The 27,764-nt window shown below is 41.5% G+C and overlaps 1 long non-coding RNA gene across 1 annotated transcript; it reads left to right on the top strand.

Moving 5' to 3' along the window:
* Nucleotides 1–738: 738 nt before the first annotated feature.
* LOC129632213 (uncharacterized) lies at nucleotides 739–26,839 on the top strand. Its single transcript, XR_008704426.1, has 3 exons — nucleotides 739–2,705; nucleotides 18,935–19,030; nucleotides 26,419–26,839. It is a non-coding gene; the product is annotated as an uncharacterized LOC129632213 (long non-coding RNA).
* Nucleotides 26,840–27,764: the final 925 nt, after the last annotated feature.

Below are 27,764 nucleotides of genomic sequence, written 5' to 3'. Positions count from 1 at the left end.
AGACTGAGTGACTAAAGCTTTTCTTGCCTTTAGTATTCTTTTCAGTTACAGAAACTTCTATCAACTTTTCTTAGAGTTGTCACTGTGAATCTGTGTTTTATTAGTTAAAGTCTGAAGTACATAAACTGAAATAATGTTTAAGCTCTGCTATTTAATGGCTATTTGTTAAAATCTGTGCCAAAAAGTACAAGAGCAACATTACTGATTTTTAGTTATTTCTCTTGCACTTTCAAGACTCTGATAAAAGCAATCAGAAAGATACAGAGCATATACTAAATAGTTAAAATGATTCTTTCTGCCAAGGTTGTGGTTACCCAAAGAGTGAAGAGCAGATAAAACCAAGGAGGGTCTTAGAATGCAGAAACTGAAAAACCAAACCCGTATTGTCTCATGTCTGGAAATTCTTTTCCAACCGGCACCCAGACCGTGACATTTTTGTGGCTTGTTCAGGGACTTGGAGTCTCTTGCCCCCCCACCCCAACCCACCCCTGCCCTCACTTCTCCTTTCTCACAGGGACCCTCATCCAAAAGGCAACTGCTCTGGAGGCAACTGAGGAATGCTGGCCAGGGTTACCCTCTGGTGTGTTCCAAACGCCCCACTGCTCACTGCGCCCAAAGTATCTGCCACTTGAATGGGTGAGGGTCTCTCCTTTTTTTTTTTTTTTTTTTTTTTTGGCAAATGAGGACTATTCCAACCAATATTCTGTGGGCGCAGATCAGACACGTAAAAGCCATTAGGGCTCTTGCCACAGAAAGACTCCCATGTGAGGATGGGGGGCACACAGAAAGGATCAGGCCACAAGGGCATCCACCCGCAGCAAGACAACTTCCGTCCACCATGTCAGGCTCATAGTGGTTGAAGCAAAACAGAAAGCATTCTTCCCAGGCCACCACCTCCCGGATATATTGTTCGGCGGATGCCTCAGCCTTCTTCCCTGTCACTTTCTCTTCTTTCCATTTTGGTTTGGATTGATTTACAGAAGCCTGGGTATTGCCTCTGAGCCATCCCAAGAGTGCCTTCCACGTTTCAGGGAATCACCAAATGGTGAGTCACCTGGTTGCTCCCAGGAATTTCTGTCTTTCTCTGCCCGTGTCACCTGGTGGCTTAGCTGCATGGTTCTCAGAGGTCTCCTCTCACTGTTGGATGTGACTGTTGGGCCGCTCGGCCATTCTGTGCCCTCAGTCACACGGAGAGACCACTGGGGGAAAAGGGACGTCTTTCTCTCAGCCAGTGACTCTCAGTACTCCCATTCTATGGTAGATAGGCTATGAGTGGGTTCTGTTACATCCCAGGAGGCTCTCATACTCAACCTTTGTCTACATTCTCAGAAACTGGATACTTGTCAGCCTTCAAAAGGCCTGGCTCCAAAACAAACAGGGGACCGCCAAAAATGGCCTCTGAATGGCTCACTAGGTTTTGCCAAAAGACGGGAAAGGATTCAGAATGTCCTTACATTCTGTTGCCTGCCTGTCTCCTGTCCCTCTCTCTCTCTCCATCAGATTTCCTAGATGACCTCTATGTGACCTTTTATATCCCCATGATCTCTAGGAAAGGATTCTGAGGTTCCCTTTGGTCCAGGTTTCTTCTATATTCAAAAGCCTGAAGGATCAAAAACTGTCCTAACATTTCTAAAGAATCCCTTTCTAAGGAAGCTTATCTCTCACGTGGAGAGGGAACCAAGCTTCCCCCACGCCTGAACATCCTAAAGAATTCCCTTCTGAGTACTCCTGTTTCTCAGGGCTGCCAAGGACCAAGGTTCCCCCAGTCCTGCAAATTCCCTTAGGCCTTCAGATTCTTCTGATGGGACAAAGACCTCACTTTCCACCACAGGGACAGTCCAAAATTTTTATTAGCTGAAATGCCCCTGATATTAGAGTCAATTTGAGCATAATTTGGTCTATATTTTAGCTATAAAACTAAGACTACAGAAAGGAAAGGTAACTTTTTGACACAGGATGGCCCTGATATTCTTTAGACTGGAGAAAACTGGTTAAAATAAAAGTTTCTTTCCCTTGGAAACTGCAAAACCGGTTCTTTTTGCATATACATTTTAAAACAACTAGCTTGTTAACAACTAGGTTGGAGAAGGAAATGGCAACCCACTCCAGTATTCTTGCCTGGAGAATCCCAGGGATGGGGGAGCCCAGTGGGCTACCGTCTATGGGGTCGGACACGACGGAAGCGACTTAGCAGCAGCAGCAGCAGCAGCTTGTTAAAAGGCCTGCCTAGGGAAAAGCTTGTAGTTAACCCTTTCCATGTCCTTGAATGTCACTGCCCACTTTGCCTGAGACCTGACTCAGCCTGGGGCAAATCAGAACTTCAAGCCAAACAAACAAACGGTCAAAGAGATGTTTTAAATCTTAACCAGGAAACTATGAAATCTCTGTCTGTCTGTCTGGATTTATGTATGGCTCAGTGTGCTTTTTTTTTTTTTATAATATTGCTGAAGTTCTAAATGAGTTCTAATTTAAATGGCCTAAAGGGCATCCCTGATGGCTCAGAGGTTAAAGTATCTGCCCGCAATGCAGGAGACTTGCGTTCGATCCCTGGGTTGGGAAGATCCCCTGGAGAAGGAAATGGCAACCCACTCCAGTATTCTTGCCTGGAGAATCCCATGGACGGAGGAGCCTGGTGGGCTACAGTTCACGGGGTCGCAAAGAGTCGGACATGACTGAGCGACTTCACTCACTTCACCTCAAGGAAGGTAAGTGCTTACAAATCAGACAATTCTAACTCCAAGAGAAATTTACCTAAGTGAATTTCAGATGCACGTGAACTGGGAAATATTAAATATCTAGCATTAATGTTTGTTTGCTAATCTAATGTAGATATGTCTAAGAGTCATTAAGCACAGTATTTTCATTGTGCCTAGGTTTATTATTACTTACATATTGTTATATTTTTATATCTGTTACAAGTTTCTCAACCAGGAAAGTACCTCTAGGAAAGAGGAAGAAAAAAGAAAAAAGAAAAAAAAAAAACTTCAAAGAAAATGTAAAAGAGATATGGTCTTTCAGGGAAACTCTTTTAAGAATAATTATACTTTAGAAATATCTCTCTAAAACATTCTCTCGATTTCGGTATCCTGACTTTCTAGGGCTGTGCCAAACTAAGTGATGGAAGTTTATTGACTAGCTAGGTCATTTGCAAATAAAATAAGATTCTGAAACATTCATTACTGAGGACTAACTTCCTCTTACAGAGAAAGTAGAGATGTTGGACTATTCATGACTAATGCTTGATGCCATCCTGAGATGTTCTCTAGAATATTTCTTTTAGTGCTTATCACTGGTATTTATGTTCACCAATCCACAAAATGCTTAAGTTCTAGGCTGCTTCAGGAAAGTAGCATGTGTATTTTCAGTAAAGAAGGTATGAGGAAAGAAATTACATTTTATGAAGAGAAAAGGAAGTAGGTCTGACTTAGAGGTGGCTCTTTCAGCATGGGAGAACAAAGTAATGGGTACAGAAAGTGATAAGGTTTTATGGAAAGAGGACACCAAGGGAAGAGTTTTGTGCATAAATACATGTTTTCTTGCGATGTTGAGCTGCCTTTGATAATGGATTTTAAGTTTCTTTACCTCTGAAGTGATCTGTTCTAGGTTTACCTTTGAAATCTTCTTTGTTACTTGGGCTAAGTGAATACATTATTTCCCAGTGATCTATATGATTTTCCAAAGTAGTTTTTATACCTTAAGTTATGCATAGAGGATAATGGGGGAAGGGGTAGAGTCATGCAGTAAGCCAGGCTTTCTTCCTGCAAACTTATCATATGCAAAAGTTTAGGTGATTTGCATCATCTTCTGGCCCGGAGGCCTGTTAACATGTTAAGAAACTTATTTTTCTCTAAAGGTGATTAAAGTCAGGCGCCACCCTCCAAAAGCATTAGATAAAGTTGCATTCCTATAGGGCAAAGGTGTGGTGGGGTATAACAAGAAAAAGAATTAACTCAAGGGCCCAAGATTACAAACATTAAAGCTACCACTTACACCAATTATATTAATCAATACATTGCCAGGAACACAGCAGGTAAGGGATATGGAAACTTAGCAGCAAACATTGGCGCAAGAAGTGAAAAACCCTTCACCAATACAATTTCTAATCAATCTTTTAACTGCTCAAAGGAATCTGTATTCAGACAGTTTAGAACATCTCATGCCTCTCACAGTTGGGAGGCTCTGAACAAACACATGTGGCTGGAAAAACCTATTCAGGCAGGCTAGAGGACTTCCAAAGGAGTTTGTAGGTTGAAACACTGTCACACCCAGGAATTAGTAACAGGAGCTGTAAGTTAATTCGTTTTTCAGAGAGAGGTAGTGGGGGACGGCCCCCCAAAAAGTCAGAGGTGTAGGTGAGAGCACAAAGCAGAAAGTAGGCAGACACTGATTTTGGAGGGTAGATGCTCGAGAATTTCCAGGGGGACTCCTGAGGCTCGATCCCGCCTTTGCGTATGCCGAGCCTCCTTCCTCATGACCTTTGCCAGGGGCAGAACTACTGCTCCCAGCAGAATATGCTATCTAGGTGGGTCATAACTTTCTTTCCAAGGAGTAAGCGTCTTTTAATTTCATGGATGAAGTCACCATCTGCAGTGATTTTGAAGCCCGAAAAAATAAAGTCTGACACTGTTTCCCCATCTATTTCCCATGAAGTGATGGGACCGGATGCCATGATCTTCGTTTTCTGAATGTTGAGCTTTAAGCCAACATTTTCACTCTCCGCTTTCACCTTCATCAAGAGGCTTTTTAGTGCCTCTTCACTTTGTGCCAGAAGGGTGGTGTCATCTGCATATCTGAGGTTATTGATATTTCTCCCGGCAATCTTGATTCCAGCTTCTGTTTCATCCAGTCCAGCGTTTCTCATGATGTACTCTGCATATAAGTTAAATAAACAGGGTGACAATATACAGCCTTGACGTACTCCTTTTCCTATTTGGAACCAGTCTGTTGTTCCATGTCCAGTTCTAACTGTTGCTTCCTGACCTGCATACAAATTTCTCAAGAGGCAGATCAGGTGGTCTGGTATTCCCATCTCTTGAAGAATTTTCCACAGTTTATTGTGATCCACATAGTCAAAGGCTTTGGCATAGTCAATAAAGCAGAAATAGATGTTTTCCTGGCACTCTCTTGCTTTTTCCATGATCCAGCGGATGTTGGCAGTTTGATCTCTGGTTCCTCTGCCTTTTCTAAAACCAGCTTGCACATCAAGAAGTTCACGGTTCATGTATTGCTGAAGCCTGGCTTGGAGAATTTTGAGCATTACTTTACTAGTGTGTGAGTTGAGTGCAATTGTGCGGTAGTTTGAGCGTTCTTTGGCATTGCCTTTCTTTGGGATTGGAATGAAAACGGACCTTTTCCAGTCCTGTGGCCACTGCTGAGTTTTCCAAATGTGCTGGCATATTGAGTGCAGCACTTTCACAGCATCATCTTTCAGGATTTGGAATAGCTCAACTGGAATTCTGTCACCTCCACTAGCTTTGTTTGTAGTGATGCTTTCTAAGGCCCCTTGACTCCACATTCCAGGATGTCTCGCTCCAGGTCAGTGATCACACCATCGTGATTATCTGGGTCGTGATGATCTTTTTTGTACAGTTTCTCTGTGTATTTTTGCCATCTCTTCTTAATATCTTCTGCTTCTGTTAGGTCCATACTATTTCTGTCCTTTATCGAGCCCATCTTTGCATGAAATGTTCCTTTGGGATCTCTGATTTTCTTGAAGAGATCTCTAGTCTTTCCCATTCTGTTGTTTTCCTCTATTTCTTTGCATTGATTGCTGAAGAAGGCTTTCTTATCTCTTCTTGCTATTCTTTGGAACTCTGCATTCAGATGTTCATATCTTTCCTTTTCTCCTTCGCTTATTGCTTCTCTTCTTTTCACAGCTATTTGTAAGGCCTCCCCAGACAGCCATTTTGCTTTTTTCATTTCTTTTCCAATGGGATGGTCTTGATCCCTGACTCCTGTACATTGTCACGAACCTCATTCCATAGTTCATCAGGCACTCTATCTATCAGATCTAGGCCCTTAAATCTATTTCTCACTTCCATTGTATAATCATAAGGGATTTGATTTAGGTCATACCTTAATGGTATAGTGGTTTTCCCTACTTTCTTCAATTTAAGTCTGAATTTGGCAATAAGGAGTTCATGGTCTGAGCCACAGTCAGCTCCTGGTCTTGCTTTTGCTGACTGTATAGAGCTTCCCCATCTTTGGCTGCAAAGAATATAATCAATCTGATTTCGGTGTTGACCATCTGGTGATGTCCATGTGTAGAGTCTTCTCTTGTGTGGTTGGAAGAGAGTGTTTGTTATGACTAGTGCATTTTCTTGGCAAAACCCTTTTAGTCTTTGCCCTGCTTCATTCCGTATTCCAAGGCCAAATTTGCCTGTTACTCCAGGTGTTTCTTGACTTCCTACTTTTGCATTCCAGTCCCCTATAATGAAAAGAACATCTTTTTTGGGTGTTAGTTCTAAAAGGTCTTGTAGGTCTTCATAGTACCGTTCAACTTCAGCTTCTTCAGCGTTACTGATTGGGGCATAGACTTGGATCAGTTATATTGAATGCTTTGCCTTGGAAACAAACAGAGATCATTCTGTCATTTTTGAGATTGCATCCAAGTACTGCATTTCGGACTCTTTTGTTGGCCGTGATGGCTACTCCATTTCTTCTGAGGGATTCCTGCCCGCAGTAGTAGATATAGTGGTCATCTGAGTTAAATTCACCCATTCCAGTCCATTTCAGTTCGCTGATTCCTAGATTGTCAACATTCACTCTTGCCATCTCTTGTTTGACCACTTCCAATTTGCCTTGATTCATGGACCTGACATTCCAGGTTCCTATGCAATATTGCTCTTTACAGTATTGGACCTTGCTTCTATCATCAGTCACATCCACAGCAGGGCATTCTTTTTGCTTTGGCTCCATCCCTTTATTCTTTCTGGAGTTATTTCTCCACTGATGTCCATTCTCCATCACAGTGTAAACTAAAAGTCTCCTCGTGCCTTGTGACAAACTGCATTCATTCGTTGTTCTTCCATTTCTGGGGGCCCTAGGAAAACTCTGCCCATTTCTGAGTAGCTGTATGACAGTCCTTTTAACATTTCCTTCTACCTCTAGACAGAAATGTGTGAGTGAAGTGGTAGACAAACTGCCAAACTTCTATGAATCCTAGGGACGGGTTTTTGTTCTCTGATTTATAATTTCTTATCCACTGGGAGCGACACATAGGACCTTCTAAATAAATTTCAAATTTAAGTAAGTTTTCATTGTAGAAAGCAAAACCTGGTGAAAATGAAACAATGCACATCTGAGGTTGACTTCAAAGTTTCTCTTTTCATTATATGATCTCATATTAAATATCTTTAGTGTATTTGCCTGAATTCTAACATGCTAAAATACTTATTATATTCTATTACCTCATAGAATTTTAAAATAAATGGACATAAAATCTTAGCACATTTTCCACTATATTATTAATGGTTGATTTAAACTACGACAATTTTTAGATTATATAAAGAAATCTTTATTAAAAGTTCTAATTGGAATATAGCTGTTTTCCAATTTTGTACTCCTATACAGCAAAGAGAATTAATTATAAATATCAGTCGGTTCACTTTAGTTGCTCAGTAAAGTCTGAGTCTGCGATCCATGGTCTGCAGAAACCAGGCTTCCCTGTCCATCACCAACTCCCAGAGCCTGCTCAAACTCATGTCCATTGAGTCAGTGATGCCATGCAACCATCTCACCCTGTGTCGTCCCCTTCTCCTCTCATCTTCAATCTTTCCCAGCATAAGGGTCTTTCTCAGTGCATCAGTTCTTTGCATCAGGTGGCCAAAGTATCGGAGCTTCAGCTTCACCATGTCCTTCCAATGAATATTGAGGACTGATTTCCTTTAGGATGGAGTGGTGTGGTCTTCTTGCAGTCCAAGGGACTCTCAAAAGTCGTCTCCAACACCACAGCTCAAAAGCATGAATTCTTCGGCATTCAGCTTTTTCATGGTCTAACTCTCACATCCATACATGACTACTGGAAAAACCATAGCTTTGACTAGATGGACCTTTGTCAGCAAAGTAATGTTTCTGCTTTTTAATATGCTGCCTAGGTTGGTCATACCTTTTCTTCCAAGGAGCAAGCGTCTTTTACTTTCATGGCTGTAGTCTCCATCTGCAGTGATTTTCGAAGTCCAAAACTTAAAGTCTCTCACTGTTTCCACTATTTCTCCCCTTGTTTGCCATGAAACGATCTGACCACTGCCTTGATCTTCGCTTTTTGAATGTTGAGTTTCAACCAGCTTTTTCACCCTCTTCTTTCAGTTTCATCAAGAGACTCCTCAGTTCCTCTTTGCTTTCTGCTGTAAGGTGGTGGTGGTGTCATCTGTGTATCTGAGATTATGGATATTTCTCCCTGAAATCTTGATTCCAATTTGTGCTTCATTCAACCCGATATGTCGCATAAAGTACTGTGCGTATAAGTTAAATAACCAGGGTGACAAATGATGTGCTCCTTTCCCAATTTGGAATCAGTCCGTTGTCACATGTCCAGTTCTCACTGTTGCTTCTTGACATGCATACAAATTTCTCAGCAGACAGGTAAGGTAGTCTGGTGTTCCCATCTCTTTAAGAATTTCCCACAGTTTCTTGTGATTCACAAATCAAAGGCTGTGGTGTAGTCAATAAAGCAGATGTAATTGTTTTTCCAGAGCTCTCTAACTTTTTACATGATCCAAGGGATGTTGGCAATTTGATCTCTGATTCCTCTGCCGTTTCTAAATCCAGCTTGAACATCTGGAAGCTCTCGGTTCAGGTACTGTTAAAGCTTCAATTGGAGAATTTTGAGCCTTTGCTATTGTTTGAAATGAGGGAAATTGTGTAGTAGTTTGAGCGTTCTTTGGCATTGCCTTTCTTTGTGATTGGAATGAAAACTGACCTTTTCCCGTCCTGCGGCCACTGCTGAGTTTTCCAAAATTGCTGGCCTATCGAGTTGCAGAACTTTAGCATTATCATCTTTTAGGACTTGAAATAGCTCAGCTGGAGTTCCATCAGCTTTGTTCGTGTTCATGCCTTCTAAGGCTGACTTGACTCTGGATTCCGGGATGTCTGTTACTAGGTGAGTGATCACACCATCGTGGTTATCTCGGTCATTAAGATCTTTTTTGTATACTTATTCCCTGTATTCTTGCCAACTTCTCTTAATATCGTCTACTTCTTTTAGGTCCATCCCGATTCTGTCCTTTATTGTTCCCATCTTTGCATGAAATATTCCCAGTACTTCTAATTTTCTTAAGGAGATCTCTAGTCTTGACCGTTCTATTGATTTCCTTCCCATTTAGGTCTCCACAGAGCAATGAGTAGAATTCCCTCCTTCAATTATAGTTTTAAAGTCTATCTTCTTATTTAATTTCTTAAAACCAGTACTACATTAAGTTTATCTTATTTCTATTCAGCTTCCTCGGACACAGTCTTATGTGTCCTCAGTTTCTGCTTAGTTCTCTGTCACTATCATCTATGATTTTTAGATTGAAATATCTAATAGAACATTCTCAGAAACATGTGTGGCAAGAAGTGCATTTAAAAATTATTAGGCACCTAGGATTTGTGAAAGTGTTTGGTGTCTCCACTTAAGATGACTAAAAGCAAGATGGAATTATTAGATTGCCTATCACCTCTTAATTCAGTGGTCCTTGGAGGTTATTATCTTGTTTCTTCCCCTATAACCTATATCTTTGCCATCTCATTTTGTCCAGCATTCTGTGTGTGGTCTCTGTTTTGAAAGGTGCAGAAACCTAGTTAATCTTCCTTCTGGTATCTGCACCTTAGTAGATGAGGTTGGTCCAGAGGTTTGTGCTCTTATCCTCTCTTGATCTGTGCTTTGATTGCTGTGAACTGTGACCAGAGCCTGCCGTGGATATTCAGGGCTGTTTCCCCCTTGTTCAGTGGTTGTTACTGCCCTGTCTCTGGTGGTGCCTGCTCTCTGCGTGGAGTAATAGAGCCCCCAGATCTGAGTCTTTGCTGTGAATCTGATCTGTGGTGCCAGGCAGGTGGGATTGGAGCACACCCACTGGGAGAGAAGTCACTGAGTATTGCTCCTCTAGGAATGTGCACCTCAGGGTGTGCTCTGGTGTCCCCTCTCATGCGTTCTGCAGGCTCTCATGATATGTAGTGTTGGCACTGCTCTTGGACCACCTTAACCATGGGCATGATGGCACATGGCCCTGGTGTCTCTCAGATGTTGTTTTCGCAAGGTCACCAGCATAGATTCAGTGAAGTCAGGTCCTGGGATTGCATTGAGTGTGCAGCTGAACCCGCTGTGGTGCTACGGAGAAGCTCAGGCTCTGTCCTGGCCCAACCCCCCTTGTGTAGAAGCCCCCAAAGTCTACAGCTGCTAAAGCTACACCTGCCATGACTGAGAGAGCGCTGGTTGTTGATTCAGATGCTCTGTAGAGGCTGAGGTTACAAGGCCGGTCGTGGGTGTAAGCCCTTGGTTTGTGTTGCTCCAAGGAGAGGTTTCAGGTTTCTTCTTTATCCCTGGGTTTCACCTGTGCTTTCAGCTCCATCTGTGCGTGTGGCCAACTCACAAGTGTCTTCTCCTTAAGCTGCCCCAGAGCACAGGATTCTGCTGATTGTGGAGGCGTTGGATGGGGGAGGCCCTGGCTGGGGGCTAAAAGTCCTACGTGGATGGAGTTCTTCATAGTCCTTGGAGAGCAGAGGCCGGCACAAGGGACAAGGGATGCAATGGGCTTCTTGTTTGGGCGTCACTCACCAATGGCACTCTGCTCTATGGTGGTTCAGGCTTCACCACAAGCATCTTGTTTGCAGAGCTCCTCTGTCATGGCCATCCCTTCAGGATGTTTCCTCATAGCCAATAGTAGTCCTTTGCCTCGGTCCGCTCTACAAACCCCACATTTCAGCACCCAGCCCTTGTCTGCATTGGTGGACATGCCTCTAAGGCTGGGTGGACAGGGCTGGGGTCAGCACCCTGTGTGCAGGTCTCACTCTGTCCTGCTGCCACACGCTGCTTGCCATGTTTTCTTCGCACAGAGAATGAGGCTTTCCTTCTGTCCAAACTGAGCTCCCCCAGTGAGAGTCTTCCCCGGATATGGAGACATCTCCTCACTTTCATCTCCCGGCTGGGTTACACGCCCCAACCCACTTCCTCTCCTCTTCCTTTTCCTTCTTTCTTTTGTCCTACCTGGCTCAGCAGGAATCTTTCTTGTCCTTTCAGATATCCAAGGGCCTCTGCTACTGTTCAGCTGGGCTCCGAGAGAATTGTTCCATTTCTCATTCATTTGTGGACAGACAGATGAGCTCCGCATCTGCCTAAGCCTCTGGCATCTTGATCCTTCGGTCTCTATTTTATTTTTAAACTAGCTAATGGTCATCAATTTTCTTTAAATCTTTAAAGATATTCACTGAGAATAGCAGGTAAATTACTTGTTATTTGGTATCTTTCAGCTATGTCTCCACAAGACACCCAGGATTTGATGCCGAGGAATGCAGCGTTAGAAGATGTATTCCCAAAAGCAAACCTAGGAATATATCAAATATTTCACCTCAGAAACTTAAATTTAATGAAAGACTGGGAATATACAAGGGTATATGAAAGACAGAGGGATGTTTATATGGACATAAAGAAATGGAGGCAGTTACACGTAATGCTAACAATACTGCCAAAAGCAATGAGCAACGTGAGTCGAACTGGGAAAACACCAACTTCAATCTTCAATATCTGCCGAGAAGTGTAAGTGTTTAAGAAAAGATTTCCATCCTTTTTTGAAACCTACATATTCTCTGAAGGGACATGTGGAAAATATGGAAGGTAATTTAGTCTCTACTGCAAATCCTCATTCATACAATTGTGAACGTAGGCTTCAGCTAAACATACATTCAGGGATGTCTGAACACCTACAATTTAACACTGAGTGGGAAAATTCACTATCTAATCAATTTGAGAGATCCGTGAGCAGAGAGTCATTTTTCTTCCCCCGACAGATATTTTCTCTCCATTCCATGATATATAATGTTGATAATAATGGAGGAGACATAATCCAGCCATCATTGTTCAGTAAATATTGTGATATGGTTAATACACAACAACTTTCCATATGTAATAAAATGAGTCAGACCTTAAGTAACAGCTCCAGCTCCAATAATTACAAGAGTATTTATGGTGGACTGAGAAGGTATTCAGGCAATGAAAATGGGTATAGGGTTGAAGGAGACTCAAACCTTAGGAAACATCAGGGTACCGATACATCAAACAAGGATTCTAAAAGTAATAAATGTAGAAATACCTTTGATCAAATGTCAGGCTTTTCCCTAGATAAGAGTACTTGTACTGAAGAGTGGACTTGTACTGAATATGGGAAGGTTTCTAATCAGTCTTCAGAACTTACTCAACAGCAGACTGTTCAGAATCCACAGAAAGAAAACAAGTGTAATATATGTGGGAAAGTATTTAGTAACTCATGCCATCTACGTAGACATTAGAAAATTCATACAGGAAGGAAACCCTTCAAATGTACAGAATGTACCAAGGCGTTTAACCATAGCTCACTTCTTACTAAACATCGGAGAATTCACGCTGGAGAGAAACCTTATAAATGTACAGAATGTGGCAAAGCCTTTAATCACAACTCAAATCTTATTCAACATTGGCGAATTCATACGGGAGAAAAGCCTTACAAATGTACAGAATGTAGCAAAGCCTTTATCTGCTACTCACAGCTAACCTATCATCAGCGAGTTCATACTGGAGAGAAGCCTTATAAATGTAAACAATGTAACAAAGCCTTTATCCGTTCCTCACATCTTACTGGACATCAGTGAATTCATTCTGTGGAGAGACCTTATAAATGTAAAGAATGTAACAAAGCCTTTATCGTGGCTCACATCTTACCGAACATCAGCAAATTCATACTGGAGAGAGACCTTATAAATGTAAAGAATGTGGCAAAGCCTTTATTACGAAAACACCCTTACTCAACATCACCGAATTCATACTTGGGATAGATGTTACAAAGGTACAGAAAGTGGCAAGGCCTTCATTAAGGGTTCTAGTCTTACTAAGCATCAGCGAATGCATACTGGGGAGAGACCGTTTGAATGTACAGAATGTGGCAAAACCTTTAATCGGAATTCAATTCTTACTACACATTTTCGAGTTCATACTGGAGAGAAACCTTATAAATGTAAAGAATGTAACAAAGCCTTTCATCGTCCCTCACTTCTTACTCGACATCAGCTAATTCATTCTGGGGAGAGACCGTATAAATGTAAAGAATGTGACAAAGCCTTTATTCAGTGCTCACATGTTACTCAATATCAGCGAATTCATACTGGAGAGAGACCTTATAAATGTACAGAATGTGACAAAGCCTTTAGTCATACTAGTAATCTCACTAAACATCTGAGAACACACACTTGAGAGAAGCCCTAGTAATGGAACAAGTGATGGAAGACGTTTGCCCTAAACATGCATCAGAAAACACAAGAGTTTATATAAGAAACCAATGGAAATGATGTAACAAATATATAGAAAGGTATTTAATCAAAAGTTAAATCGAAGTAAAGATGCGTGCTCCTGCTGCTAGGTCGCTTCAGTCGTGTCTGACTCTGTGCGACCCCGTAGATGGCAGCCCACCAGGCTCCCCCGTCCCTGGGATTCTCCAGGCAAGAACACTGGAGTAGGTTGCCATTTCCTTCTCAATGCATGAAAGTGAAAAGTGAAGTAGCTCAGTCGTCTCCGACTCTTTGCGACCCCAAGGACCGCAGCCCAGCAGGCTCCTCCATCCATGGGAATTTCCAGGCAAGAGTACTGGAGTGGGGTGCCATCGCCTTCTCCGAAATATGCGTACTAGAAGGCATTTCATCAATTTTCCTTTCAGAAGTTTCTCTGAAGAAGAATGACTGCAGGGAGCACTCCATAGTTAAAACTGGTGGAAAATGGATATTTTAGCATGAATCGTGAGATGAAGGTTGATGGTTAGAACATTACAGTTCTCAGCAATGTATATATGCTTGTTAATAATGATGTGATGTGACGTTATTTGAACTGAATGTAATTCACCACTCAAATAATCCACGTTATGCTTTCTTTCTAGTGTGTTTGCAAACATAGGTTTTTGATGTTTTATTAAAGATTAGCCTTTTTATGTTGTGTTGGAACCATTTCTATCTAATCTCCATTAGAAGATTGAGGATAGCATAATGTAAAATGGACAATGAACATTTAAATAGAGGTATTTGTCGTTGACGTGAAATATCTGGAGGTTGCCATGAAGTAAGTGATCATTTAATCTTTCCGTGTATTAAAGAAAGACAGAAGTTCGTTGTAATGTTTCAATAGTAATATCCTTCATTTGTAAGAAGAACACAATGACAGTTCACTGCAATATTGATGTATCTTTATAATATCAACACAAGTCATGATTACTACTTGACAGTGTTGAAATAAGGACAGTAATAACCTAGAAACGTAAGAAAGCTTTCCTGGAAAAGGCATGGAATTGGTGCATATCATGCTTGCTAAGTGCTTCCTAGTCTTTGTTTGGTAAGCCATGGAAATCAGAAATCTCACATCATTCTATCAACAAAGGAATATCTTTCTCCGTACTTTTGATCTGTATTTAATCATGGATCATACCGCGGATTGTAAAAGGTTTTATTTCAACTATGTGTGAAATTTAATACATGGTTATTCATAAAAGTGAATGGCTTTTATTGTTTCGGTTGTTGTAATGTATGAAATGTTAACCCACCACCAACAGCAACCTCGCCCACCTTATTTAAGGTTGTAGTGAAGAGACCGCAATTAACTGTTCGGTAACACACAAAGATGGCATATGGGGAAATTAGTTTACTCACTGGATTTAAACTTCTCATAACTTCATGTACATTCCATCATTTCTAGGTTGTATCTCCTCTTTCATTTTGTAACTGCTTAGACACTGGGATGATTCTAGTAAGAAAGATGATACAGAGTATTGTTGACAGTTTCCCTAAACTGCTCCATGATGTTGCTGCCTCAGCATCTGTCTGGGGATCAGGCAGCCTGCAGGTCCTTGAGCTCACACCAGCCAGTCTTGTGAGCACATGCACTAGATGAACCCCTTCCTTGAGACCAGCAGTCTTGCTGGACCTCAGGGTCTAGCCACAGACCCCCGTTCAATCACACTGAGAGAGTCAATTTCTTGGCAGGTTGATAAGTCCAGGGGTCCCCAAGGAGAGAGGGGTCTGGAATTCTCAAGGAGGAAGAAAGGACAAACGTGGTTTTTTCCTGTTTGAGGACACTCGGGAAAACAACTTTCTGGCTAATCTTATTGTCTTAAAATGTAAATTATGGGAGTGGGCCTAGTGAGGTCTTTACAACCTCCAGACAGTCTTTTGATTCACTGGAATAACTAAATAATAGTATGTAACTCCTTTGCTAACACTAGCGAGGGGGCACTCTTTCTGCCCCTTCTGAAGTCTATGTCAGAAGCTTTCTCTATTCTCTTTTATACTTTAATAAAACTTTATTACACAGAAGCTCTGAGCGATCAAGCCTCATCTCTGGCTCCAGATTGAATTCTTCTCCTCAGGAGGCCAAGAATCCAGGGGTCTTTTTTGGTTGAACAACAACCTTTCAACACGCTCACAGTGCTCACTAGAATCCTTGACTTGGTTTGAATGAATTAACCCACACTCAGCCTAGAGAGCCTGAGGCACTTCACTCAGGGTAAAGTATAAAAGCTGAAGTCCAAGTACTCCTGTTTTCTCTGCCTGATTCTAGCTTTAACCTCTCTCAGAAATTCCTGCCCTAAATCGTCCCCTACAGAGAGGTCTTAGGTGTGGTGAGTGTGAGATTTTGAGCTCAGGACTCCGGAACGTTGGTTTCGGGGAAGAAACATCAGAAAAAATGGGATTTGCTGATGACTCCTTTCACGGCCCGACTGTAGACCTGCAGATTCATAAGTTCTTGGAGTGGGCACCTGACCACCAGGGATTTGTATTCATTGAAATGGTTCAGAAAGAATCTCTAGCCAAGTGGTTTCCTTCTGGTTTCCCATCAGGATCACGTGACCCGTTTCAGAAATGACCTCACTGATGCCCTCCCAACAGAGTTCTATGTGGTCCTGTGGGAGCATCAGTGTGGTTTGTAGGCAGTGTTCCAGGAGATTCTAAGCAGAGGCCCGGGTTAAGGACGTGGCTCCTGGTCCATCTGGTCCATCTTAGAGCTGAGCCCCGGAGTCAGTGTGAGGAGAGGCAGCAGGGTTGGTCTAGCTGGATTTGGACCGGGGAAGTCAGTCAGCTCACATCATCTGTGTGAGCAGAGTGTTAGGAGCTCTCTATGGGGAAAGAACAATCAAGAAATGAGTTCACAGGCTGGTCTCTAGGTAGGAATTGATTGTCCCTGAATCTCTCCTGAGACAGAGGACAGGAGAGGTCGGTCTTCTCAGCTTTTCAAAATCCTTGTGTTTGTAGGAGCGGTGGTTGCAGGTTAGAAAGTTGTGTTGATGCCCTCCAAGGTATTTTCTCAAAACTCAGAAGTGCGTTTGCCGCGTAATATCCCCAGAGAAGACAGAGCAGGAGGAAGAAGGGGAGGAAATGGCAGCTCAGGTAAATATCCTGTCCTGGGTCTCAGGCTGTGTCTGCTTTCCTCCTAAAATGCCCGAATGAGAATATGCAAGCCTTTAGCTCTCTGCTTCTAATTTTTCTTCCCGGGCATTTATTATCATCTTATTTTTTCCTATTTCTTCTTATGATAGTGCAGATCAGCCCTTTAGACTACTTCCTTGTGTCCCAGAGCATTTTCTCTGTTGTCTGCAGCCTCACTTTCTGTGGAGCATGATGAATTCTCAACGTCAATCAGCGACATTCAACTGTTGAAAATATTCTTTTTGTGAGAGATCAGCATTTGCAGTCACTCCTATCCTCACTCCCACTGGGATGTGGTTTGGTGTTGGGATTTTAAGGACGTTGGGAAATGCAGTGATGACTTGGCACCTGCATGCCATTTAGATATTTAGGACAGAGTTTGAAAGTGCCATTATACGTAGAATCAACTCTCTTCTGTCCATGGGATTTTCCGGGCAAGAATTCTGCAGTGGGTTGCCATTTCCTCCTCCCCGGGATTCTCTCCACCCCGAGACTGAAGCCGCATCTCCAGCACTGGAAGGCAGATTCTTTACCACTGAGCCAGCTGGGAAGCCCAGTGACTCAATTCAGTGGTCCAGAATTTTCACAAAATTTTCCATGGGCACTGTACAGGGACGTGATGTGAGAGAACTCTAGGAAGCTGGCCTGCTTGGATGATGACAGCTTCCTTCCAGAATCCCTTATCGACCTACTGGGTTTTGGTTCCATCATTTCTAGAATGTTTCTGAAAATTTCTGATTCCCACAATAGTTTGAAATCTCTCCTTTCTAAGGGAAATGGGTATGTATGAATTTGGAAAGAAAGGCTTCAGGATAATTCATTATGCTTGTAACCTTTTTCTTCCTTGATGTACTCTGCCTCCTGTGAGTCAATTCCTAGGCAGGTTGATAAGAAGTCCAGGGTCCCGAGGAGGAAGGGGCAGGGGGGTGGTCTGGGACTCTCAAGAAGGAGATACGGGTGTGCAATTCTAAAGGAGGAAAAGGCAAATACCTTCTTTCTCTTTACATTCCTTGGTCTTAGACACATAAAATGACTTTTTTATGTCTTTATGAGTCTTAGACACAGGACTTTTTCTTTAAGCCCAGAACTGATGATTAAACAACAAAAAACTCGGTTTAAACTCTGTACTAGGGATTATATAACAAAATGTATCCTGCTTGAGCACAGTTTCTCCTTCCTGAAAACATTCTGGCTAATCCTGATATCTTAGAATTTATATTATGGGAGAGGGTCTGGTTCAGTTCAGTTCAGTTGCTCAGTCTTGTCTGACTATTTGCAACCCATGGACCTCCGCACACCAAGCCTCCCTGTCCATCACCAACTCGCGGAGTTTACGCAAACCCATTGAGTCGGTGATGCCATCCAGCCGTCTCATCCTCTGTCGTCCCCTTCTCCTCCAGCCTTCAATCTTTCCCAGCATCAGGGTCTTTTGAAATAAGTCAGCTCTTTCCATCATCTTGACAAAGTATTGGAGTCTTAGTTTCAGCATCAGTACTTCCAATGAATATTTAGAACTGATTTCCTTTAGGATTGTGGGAGTGGGTCTGGTAAAATTTTAAAACCTTGAGACATTCTTTTGATTTATTGTAATTACTGATTAAAAAAGTATATAGCTTCCTTGTTTAGACTAGCAAGGGGTCATTCTCCACCCCCTTCTGATGTCTACGTCAGAAACTTCTGTCCCTTTTTCACTTTAATAAAACTCTGCTACACAAATGCTCTTGAGCCATCAACCCTGGTGCCTGGTCTGTGGTCCCAAAGTGAAATCTTCTTGTTTGGAGATCATGAATCTGACACCCTTCACTGGAACCTATCACTACATTCTAGGTTAGTGGTAATTGTTTAAGCTCTGTAGTATTAAATAGACACCCCTGTTATTTTTTATTTTTTCTTTTTTTTCCCCTTTTTTTTAGATTATTTTTTTTTATTATTTTTACTTTACAATATTGTATTGGTTTTGTCATACATCAACATGCATCCACCACAGGTGTACACGTGTTCCCCATCCTGGACCCCCCTCCCACCTCACTCCCCATACCATCCCTCTGGGTCATCCAAGAGGCACACCTTTTCTTAATTTCACAGTGACACACTTACTTTGCCTTCGTAGTACTTGACCAGTATCTCAGGATCTGATGTTATGTATTTGTTAGTGTTATATAGGTGATTTGAATAAAGGATTTGGGGAAATCATTTTCCAGGCTGTATTAACATTGTCTCTTGCGTTCTTGTCTCAACTGAACACATATTGGATTGGACACTGATGAGTCTCTGAAACACAAATATTCCTTTCTCTGATGAACAGGTCTTGTGGGCTCTAAGCTGGACCTCATTACCTTTCTGGAGCAACTGAGCAATCCCAGGACTATAAGGAGAATGGAGGCAGCAGCCATATTCCCAGGTCGGTATGAATGGCTGGAGATGATGACTCAGATAAGAGGTCCAAGGAGCTAGAGGAAGTCATCCTTTGTCAGGTGGTTTTGGAAGATCATCTTCAGTGGAAATGATTTTGGAAAACCTGGGTTTGTGTCCACTGCTGCCATAGAAATGTATCACCTGCCCTAGTCTGTCTCTTAAATCATTCATAAATTCATCTCCAGTGATTACTTTCCTTCATCACAGTGTGAACTAAAAGTCTCCTCTTGTCTTGTGAGAAACTGCATTCATTGGTTGCTCTTCCATTTCTTAGGGGTCCTAGGAAAACTGTGCCCATTTTGAGTAACTGTATGACAGTCCTTTGAAAGTTTCTTTGTACCTCTAGGCAAAAATGTGTGAGTGAAGTGGTAGACAAACTGCTAAATTTCTAGGAATACTGGGGACAGGTTTTTGTTTTCTGATTTATAACTTCCTATCCACTGGGAGCTAGAAGGACCTTCTAAATAAATTTCAAACTCAAAAGCTTTTTTCACTACAGAAAGCAAAACCTCCCGAAAATGAAAGACTGCACATCTCAGGTTGACTACAAAGTTTCTCTTTTCCTTATATGATCTCATATTAAATATCTTAAGTGTATTTGCTCCAATTCTAAAATGCAAAAATATTTACTATATTCAATTACCTCATAGAATTTTAAAATGAACTGGCATAAATGCTTAGCACATTTCGCACCATATTATTAATATTTGATTCAAGTTATAAACATTTCTAGATTATATAAAGAAATTAGCTTAAAAAGTTCTAATTGGAATATAGCTGTTTTACAATTTTGTACTACTGTATAGCAAAGAGAATCAATTATACCGATCAGTCAGTTCAGTTCTGATGCTCAGTCGTGTCCAACTCTTTGGGACCCCATGGACTACAGCATGCCAGGCTTCCGTGTCCATCGCCAACTCCCAGACCCTGCTCAAACTCACGTTCAAGTCAGTGATGCCATCCAACCATCTCATCCTCTGTTGTCCCCTTCTCCTCCTGCCCTCAGTCTTACCCAGCATCAGGATGTTTCCAATGCATCAGTTCTTCACATCAGATGGTCAAAGTATTGGAGCTTCAGCTTTAGCATCAGTCCTTCCAACGAATATTCAGGATTGATTTCCTTTAGAATAGAGTGGTGTGATCTCCTTGCAGTCTAAGAGACTCTCAAGTGTCTTCTCCAACACTGCAGTTCAAAAGCCCTCTTTATGACCCTATGGACTATACAATCCATGGACTTCTTCAGGCCAGAATACTGGAGTGGGGAGCCATTCCCTTCTCTAGGGGATCTTCCCAACCCAGGCACCGAGCTGAGAGCTCCTGCATGATGTACTCTGCATATAAGTTAAATAAGCAGGGTGACAATAGGCAGTCTTGACATAGTCCTTTCCCAATTTGCAACTAGTCCATTGTTCCATCTCCGGTACTGTTTCTTCTTGACTTGCATACAGATTTCTCAGGAGGCAGGTAAGGTGGTCTGGTATTCCCATCTTGTTAAGAATTTTCCACTTTGTTTTGATCCACACCGTCAAAGGCTGTGGCGTAGTCAATAAAGCATAAGTAGATGTTTTTCTGGAACTCTCTTGCTTTTTCTATGATTCAATGTATGTTGGCAATTTAACCTCTGGTTCCTCTGCCTTTTGCAAATCCAGCTTGAATGTCTGGACGTTCTCGGTTCACACACTGTTGATGCCACGCTTGGAGAATTTTGAACCTTACTTTTGTAGTATGTGAAATGAGTGCAATCGTGTGCTAGTTTCGTCATTCTTTGGCGTTGCCTTTCTTTGGGATTGGAATGAAAACTGACCTTTTCCAGTCCTGTGGCCACTGCTGAGTTTTCAAATTAGCTGGCATAATGTGTGCCGCACTTGAGCAACATCATCTTTTAGGACTTGAAAGAGCTCAACTGGAATTCTATCACCTCCACTAGCTTTATTCATAATGATCCTTCCCATGGCCCACTTGACTTCAGACTCCAGGATATCTGTCTCTAGCTGAGTCATCACACGGTCCTGGTTTTATTGGTCATTATGATTTTTTTTGTATATCTTTTCTTGTATTCTTGTCCCTTTTTCTTAATATTTTCCACTTCTGTTAGGTCCATATACCATTTCTGTCCTTTATTGTGCCCATCTTTGTATGAAAAGTTCCCTTGGTATATCAATTTCCGTGAAGAGATCTACAGTCTTCCCCATTCTATTGATTTCCGTACCACTTTGGTCTCCACAGAGCTATGAGTACACTTCCCTGTGTTTCAACCATATTTTTAAAAGGCTCTCTTCTTATTTAATTTCTTAAGAACTAGCACTTTATTTAGTTTATCTTATTTGTAATCCACTTCCTCGGACACTGTCTTACGTGTCCTCAGTTTCTGATTCGTTTTCTGTCACTATCATTTATGATTTTTAGATTGAAACATCTAATAGAGCACTCTCAGAAACACGTTTGAAAAGAAGTGGATTAAAGAATTATCAGGAGCCTAGGATTTGTGAAAACGTCCGGTGTCTTCACTTAAGATGACTCAAAGCAAGAAGTCATTTTTAGATTGCTTATCTTCTCTTCATTTAGTGGTTCTTGTAGGGTTTGATGTTGCTTTCCTCTATATAACCTATTTCTTTGCCATCTCATTTTGTCCAGTTTTCTGTCTGTGATCTCTGTTTTGACGGCTACAGGAGCCCAGTTAGTCCTCTGTCTGGTGTCTGCAACTTGGTGGGTGAAGTTGATCCAGAGGTTTGTGCCCTTATCCCCTCGATCTGGGCTTTGATTGGATTACTATGACCAGAGCTTGCCCTGGATATTGAGGGGATCTTCCCAATTGCTCTGTGGTTTTCACTGCCCTCTCTGTGGTGATACCTCTCCCTGGTTGGTGGAATAGAGCCCCAGATCTGTTTCTGAGCTCTGTTTCTGTTTTTTTTTTTTTGTTTGTTTGTTTGTTTTTTGTTGTTGTTGTTTTTTATTTATTTGAGCTGTGTTTCTGATCTGTGGTGTGAGGCTGGTGGGATTGGGGCACACCCACTGGGAGAGAAGCCACTGAATATTTCTCCTCGCAAAATATTCTCCACGGGGTGTGCTCTGTGTGTCACCTTTCATGCTCTAGCAAGCTCTTGTGTGATCCTATTACTGGCATTGCTCTTGGCCCCACCCTAAGCATGGGTCACCCTGTTTATTTAACTCATATGTAGAGTACATCATGAGAAATGCTGGACTGCATGAAGCACAAGCTGGAATCAAGATTGCTGGTAGAAATACCAATAATCTCAGGAATGCAGATGGCACAACCATTAGGGCAGAGAGCAAAGAAGAATTAAAGAGCCTTTTGATGAAACTGAAAGAGGAGAGTGAAAAAGTTCGCTTAAAACTCAACATTCAGAAAACTAAGATCATGGCATCTCGTCTCAACACTTCATGGGAAATAGACGGGAAACAATGGAAACAGTGACAGACTTTATTTTTTGTGGTTCCAAAATCACTGCAGATGGTGACTGCAGCCATATAATTTAAAGATGTTTATTCCTTGGAAGAAAAGTTATGACCAACCTAGACAGCATATGAAAAAGCACAGATATTATTTTGCCAACAAATGTCCGTGTAGTCAAGGGTATGGTTTTTCCAGGGGTCATGTATGAATGGGAGAGTTGGTCTATAAAGAAAGCTGAGCACTGAAGAATTGATCCTTTGTAACTGTGGTGGTGAAGACTCTGAGTCCCTTGGAGAGCAAGGAGATCCAACCAGTCCATCGTAAAGGAAATCAGTCCTGAATATTCATTGAAAGGACTGTTGCTGAAGGTGAAACTCGAATACTTTGGCCACCTGATGCGAATAAGTGACATTAGGAAAGACCCTGATACTGGGAAAGGTTGAAGACAGGAGCAGAAGGGGACAATAGAGGATGAGATGGTTGGGTGGCATCACTGACTCAATGGGGTCCCAAAGAGTCGGACATGACTGAGCGACTGAACTGAATTGAATCACTCAGATGAACCGTTGGGAGGAAACTGTAACCAGAGACGTGCTTACAACAGGGCAGTTGGCTTTTCTCTTAGGAAGTGAGTCCAGAAAGAAAGAGGGAGACCGGACCCACATTGTTGTTTATAACATAACCACAGAAGTGACATACCGTTACTCCTGCCAGAGTCTGTTGATACACAGATTGCTTCTGTTAATTGTTGTTGCGGCTGCTGCTGAAGTGATCACGTTCTACTTTTCGTCACTGAGGAGACACCCATCTTCACACACTCACAAAAAGGGCTTTTGCATTTTCCCCGTTTTTCAACTTGCTGAAAACACCTCGGATTCCCATAGAGACACCTCTCAAAATTTTTCTCTTTTGCCCTAATTGTCTGAAACACTAGTTAGAACAGGCAGGAAGCAGCTCTGCTCCAGAAGGAATCCAAGAGATTTAAAGGCATCAAAAGGTAGAGAAAGGAAGCACAACTGGACAGAAGGACCAACAGACCCAAAATTGACAGGAGCGGGGGTGAGGGGAGGCAAGGCTCTGCCCCCACTGGCCCCGCCCCTACGTACCTGTGCTTTTGGCTTCTTACTACCCTCGACCTTACGACGCCTCTTGTTGGCCGTGGTGTAGCTCACTCACCTTCCTCTGTCATACAGGAAGGAAACCTTTCAAGTGTACAGAATGTGCAAAGCATTTATCCGTTGCTCACATCTTACTCAACATCAGCGAATTCATACTGGAGAGAAACCTTATAAATGTACAGAATGTGGCAAAGCCTTTAATCACAACTCAACAATTTCTGAAAATCAGCAAATGCATACTGCAGAGAAACCTTATAAATGTACAGAATGAGGAAAAGCCTGTCATCAGAACTCAACTCTTACTCAACATCAGTGAACACATACTGGACAGAAACCTTATAAATGCAAAGAATGTGACAAAGCCTTTATCCGTTGCTCACATCTGACTCGACATCAGCGAAATCATACTGCTGAGAGACCTTATCATTGTACAGAATGTGGTCAAACCTTTATTCAAAGTTCAAGTTTAACTGCACATCATCAAATCCATACTGGGGAGAAATGACACAAATGTAAAGAATGTGGCAAAACCTTTATTACAAGTTCAAATCTTACTGAACATCACCGAATTCATATGGGGGACAGATGTTATAATTGTACAGAGTGTGGCAAGGCCTTTATTAACAGTTCTTGTCTTACTAAACATCAGCAAATCCACTGGGGAGAGACGGTATAAATGCACTGAATGTGGCAAAGCCTTTAATCGGAACTCAATTCTTACTACACATTTGCGAGTTCATACTGGAGAGAAACCTTATAAATGTACAGATTGTATCAAAGCCTTTAGTCATAGTGGTCATCTCACTAAACATCTCCGAACACATGCTGGAGAGTGATGGATCAAGTGATGGAAGATGTTTGCCCTAAACATACATCAGAAAACAAGAGTTTATACAAGAAACCTATGGAAATGTTGTAACAAATATGTAGAAAAGTATTTAATCAAAAATCAAATTGAAATAAATTACAGAGATTGCATACTAGAAAGTATTTCATCAATCCTCTTTTCTAAATTTTCTGTAGATGGAGAATTACTGTAGAGAGCAATTCATAGTTAAAAAACAGAAAATGGATATATTAGCCAGGATCGTGAGATAAAGGTTGACAGTTAGAAGGCTACACTTATTAGCAATGTATCTTTGTTTACAATGACTTGATTTGAGATTAGTTGAAAAGCAAAATGAATGTAATTCACTGCTCATATAATCCATACTATGCTTTGTTTCTAGTGTGAATGAAAAAAAGTTTTTGACGGTTTATGCTTCCAAGATTAGCCTTTTTATGTTGTGTTGCAACCATTTCTACCTATTTTCCATTAGAAGATGAAGGATCAGTTCGGTTCAGTTCAGTCACTCAGTCATGTCCAATGCTTTGCGACCCCATGAACCACAGCAGGCCAGGCTTCCCTATCCATCACCAACACCCGGAGTTTATCCAAACTCATGTCCATCGAATCGGTGATGCCATCCAGCCATCTCATCCTCTGTCATCACCTTCTCCTCCTGCCCCCAGTCCCTTCCAGCATCAGGATCTTTTCCAGTGAGTCAACTCTTCACATGAGGTGGCCAAAGTATTGGAGTTTCAGCTTTAGCATCAGTCCTTCCAATGAACACCCAGGACTGATCTCCTTTAGGATGGACAGGTTGGATCTCCTTGCAGTCCAAGGGACTCTCAAGAGTCTTCTCCAACACCACACTTCAAAAGCATCAATTCTTCGGTGCTCAGCTTTCTTCATAGTCCCACTCTCACATTCATACATGACCACTGGAAAAACCATAGCCTTGACTAGACGGACCTTTGTTGGCAAAGTAATGTCTCTGCTTTTAGGTATGCTATCAAGGTTGATCATAACTTTCCTTCCAAGGACTAAGTGTCTTAATTTCATGGCTACAGTCACCATCTGCAGTGATTTTGGAGCCCAAAAAAATAGTCTGTTTAAAAACTGTTTCCACTCTTTCCCCATCTACTTCCCATGAAGTGATCGGACCGGATGCCCTGATATTAGTTTTCTAATGTTGAGCTTTAACCCAGCTTTTTCACTCTCCTCTTTCACTTTCATCAATACCGTAATGTAAAATGTACAATGTAAAATGTACAATGAACATCTAACTGAAGGTGTTTGTTATTCATATGAAGTATCCTGGGAGGTTGCCATAATATAAGTGATCATGAAATCTTTCCATGTATTAAAGTAAAAAAGAAGTTGGTTCTATTGTTTTTTGTTTACTATTTATTTATTTGGCTACATCAGATCTTAGTTGCAGCATGTGGGACCTAGTTCCCTGACCAGGGATTGAACCCAGACCCCCTACATTGGGAATGCAGAGTCTTAGCCACTGGACCACCAGGGAACTTCTCCAAAAGTTGGTTCTAAATTGTCATTACTTATATCACTTGAACTTTAAGAACACAATCACAGTTCACTACAATATTGATTTATCTTTATAATATCAGCATAAGTGAAGTATATGACTTGACAATGTTGAAATAAAGACAGCTTCTGTGATAACCTAGAAATGTATTAGAAACCCTTTCCAGAAAAGGCATGTAATTAGTGTATTTCTTGTTTACTAAGTGTTTCCTAGGGTTTGTTTTGGAAGTCATAAACATAATGATCCTCACATCCTTTTATCAGAAAAATGAGTATTTCTCTGTGCTTTTAATCTGATTTAATCCTGGATCATACTGTGGATTGTAAAATGTTTAATTTCAACCTTGTGTGAAATTAACACATGGTTATTAATAAAAGTGAATGGTTTCTAGTGTTTCAATTGATTGTAATGAATGAAGTGTTAAGATTGTGATCAGCAGTCTTGCTCATCCCCAGGTTCTACTTCACAGGTCCCCGTTCAATGACACCCTCGCAGAGCTCATCAGAATCCTGCTCGTCTTGGTCTGAAGAGACCGATTCACCTTCAGTCTGTGGAGCCCAGAGCATTTCACCCAGGGTCAACTTATAAGCCTGAGTCCCACTTACTGGCACTGTCTGGGCCTGGTTCTAGCCTTGACCTTCCACAGGGTCCCTCAAGGCTTGCTGTGAATTCTCTCATAAACTCACCAGCTTCAATTATCCTTTCTTCTTCTGTTGAACTAAGACTTTCCATGGGATCATTTTAGCAAATATAAATTTAACAAAATCACAGAAACGACAATTAAAAAACATGATTGCAAAATTCTGAACTACGATTCGTAAAATTTTACCACATGTAAAATTCTCAGCACATGTCTCTCATCTAGGCTTAAAGGAACTGTTTCCTCATGCCTTTGACATACATTGAATGCAATATATAAATATCTGAAGGTACATACATTAGCAGTGAGAAAAGTAATATCGAATGTGCAAGTGTAGGAGTTTTAGTGCATATTTATTTAAAGAATTTGGGAATGATAGATCAAAAGTGAGAATATCAGCATTGCAGATGATTTACCACGAATTTACAGAGTTGTCAACTAATCTGTTTTGTCGACTTTTCATGGAATTTATTTCCTTACATGTCAGGAGGTTGCGTTTGTTAAGGAACTGCCACACTGTCCTCCCTAGCGGCTGCACCAGCTTCCATTCCCTTCAGTCATGTAGGAGGTTCCCTGATCTCCATAGCCTCTTCAGCCTTTATTTTATCTTTCGTGGGCATTTTGATAATGGTTATTCTGACTAGAATGAGGTCATACCTCATTGTAGTTTTGTTTTCCATTTTATAATAATTACTGATGCTGAGTGTCTTTCATTTGGCTCTTGCCCATCGAAATGTCTTCTTTGGAGATATGAGGTCTTGGTCCAATTTTTGGTTGAGTTATTTTTGTCCCTGATATTTTAAACATTTAAAAAATTTTTGCCTGTTGCTGTGTGCAGGCTTCCTCTAGGTGTGCTGCATGGGCTTCTCATTGCAGTGGCTTTTTCTGTGAAGCACGGCTCTAGGCGTCAGTAGTTGCAGCACACAGGCTCAGTAGTTGTGCTGCACAGGCTAAGTTGCCCTGCAGCGTGTGGAATATTCCTGGGCCAGGGTTCAGCCCCATATCCCCTGCACTTGCTGGCAGATTTGTATCCACTGGGCAATTGTTTTAAAATTTTTCCTAAAAATGGAATTTTTTTTTTCTTTTGAAATGTATATATTTTTAGTTTTTGAGTTTTTTAATCTTTTTAAAATTTTTCCATTGAAGGATAATTGCTTTACAGAATTTTGTTGTTT

The sequence above is a fragment of the Bubalus kerabau genome, chromosome 17, assembly GCF_029407905.1.
Source record: "Bubalus kerabau isolate K-KA32 ecotype Philippines breed swamp buffalo chromosome 17, PCC_UOA_SB_1v2, whole genome shotgun sequence".
Lineage (NCBI taxonomy): Eukaryota > Metazoa > Chordata > Mammalia > Artiodactyla > Bovidae > Bubalus > Bubalus kerabau.
This window is presented reverse-complemented; position numbering and strand designations above follow the sequence as displayed.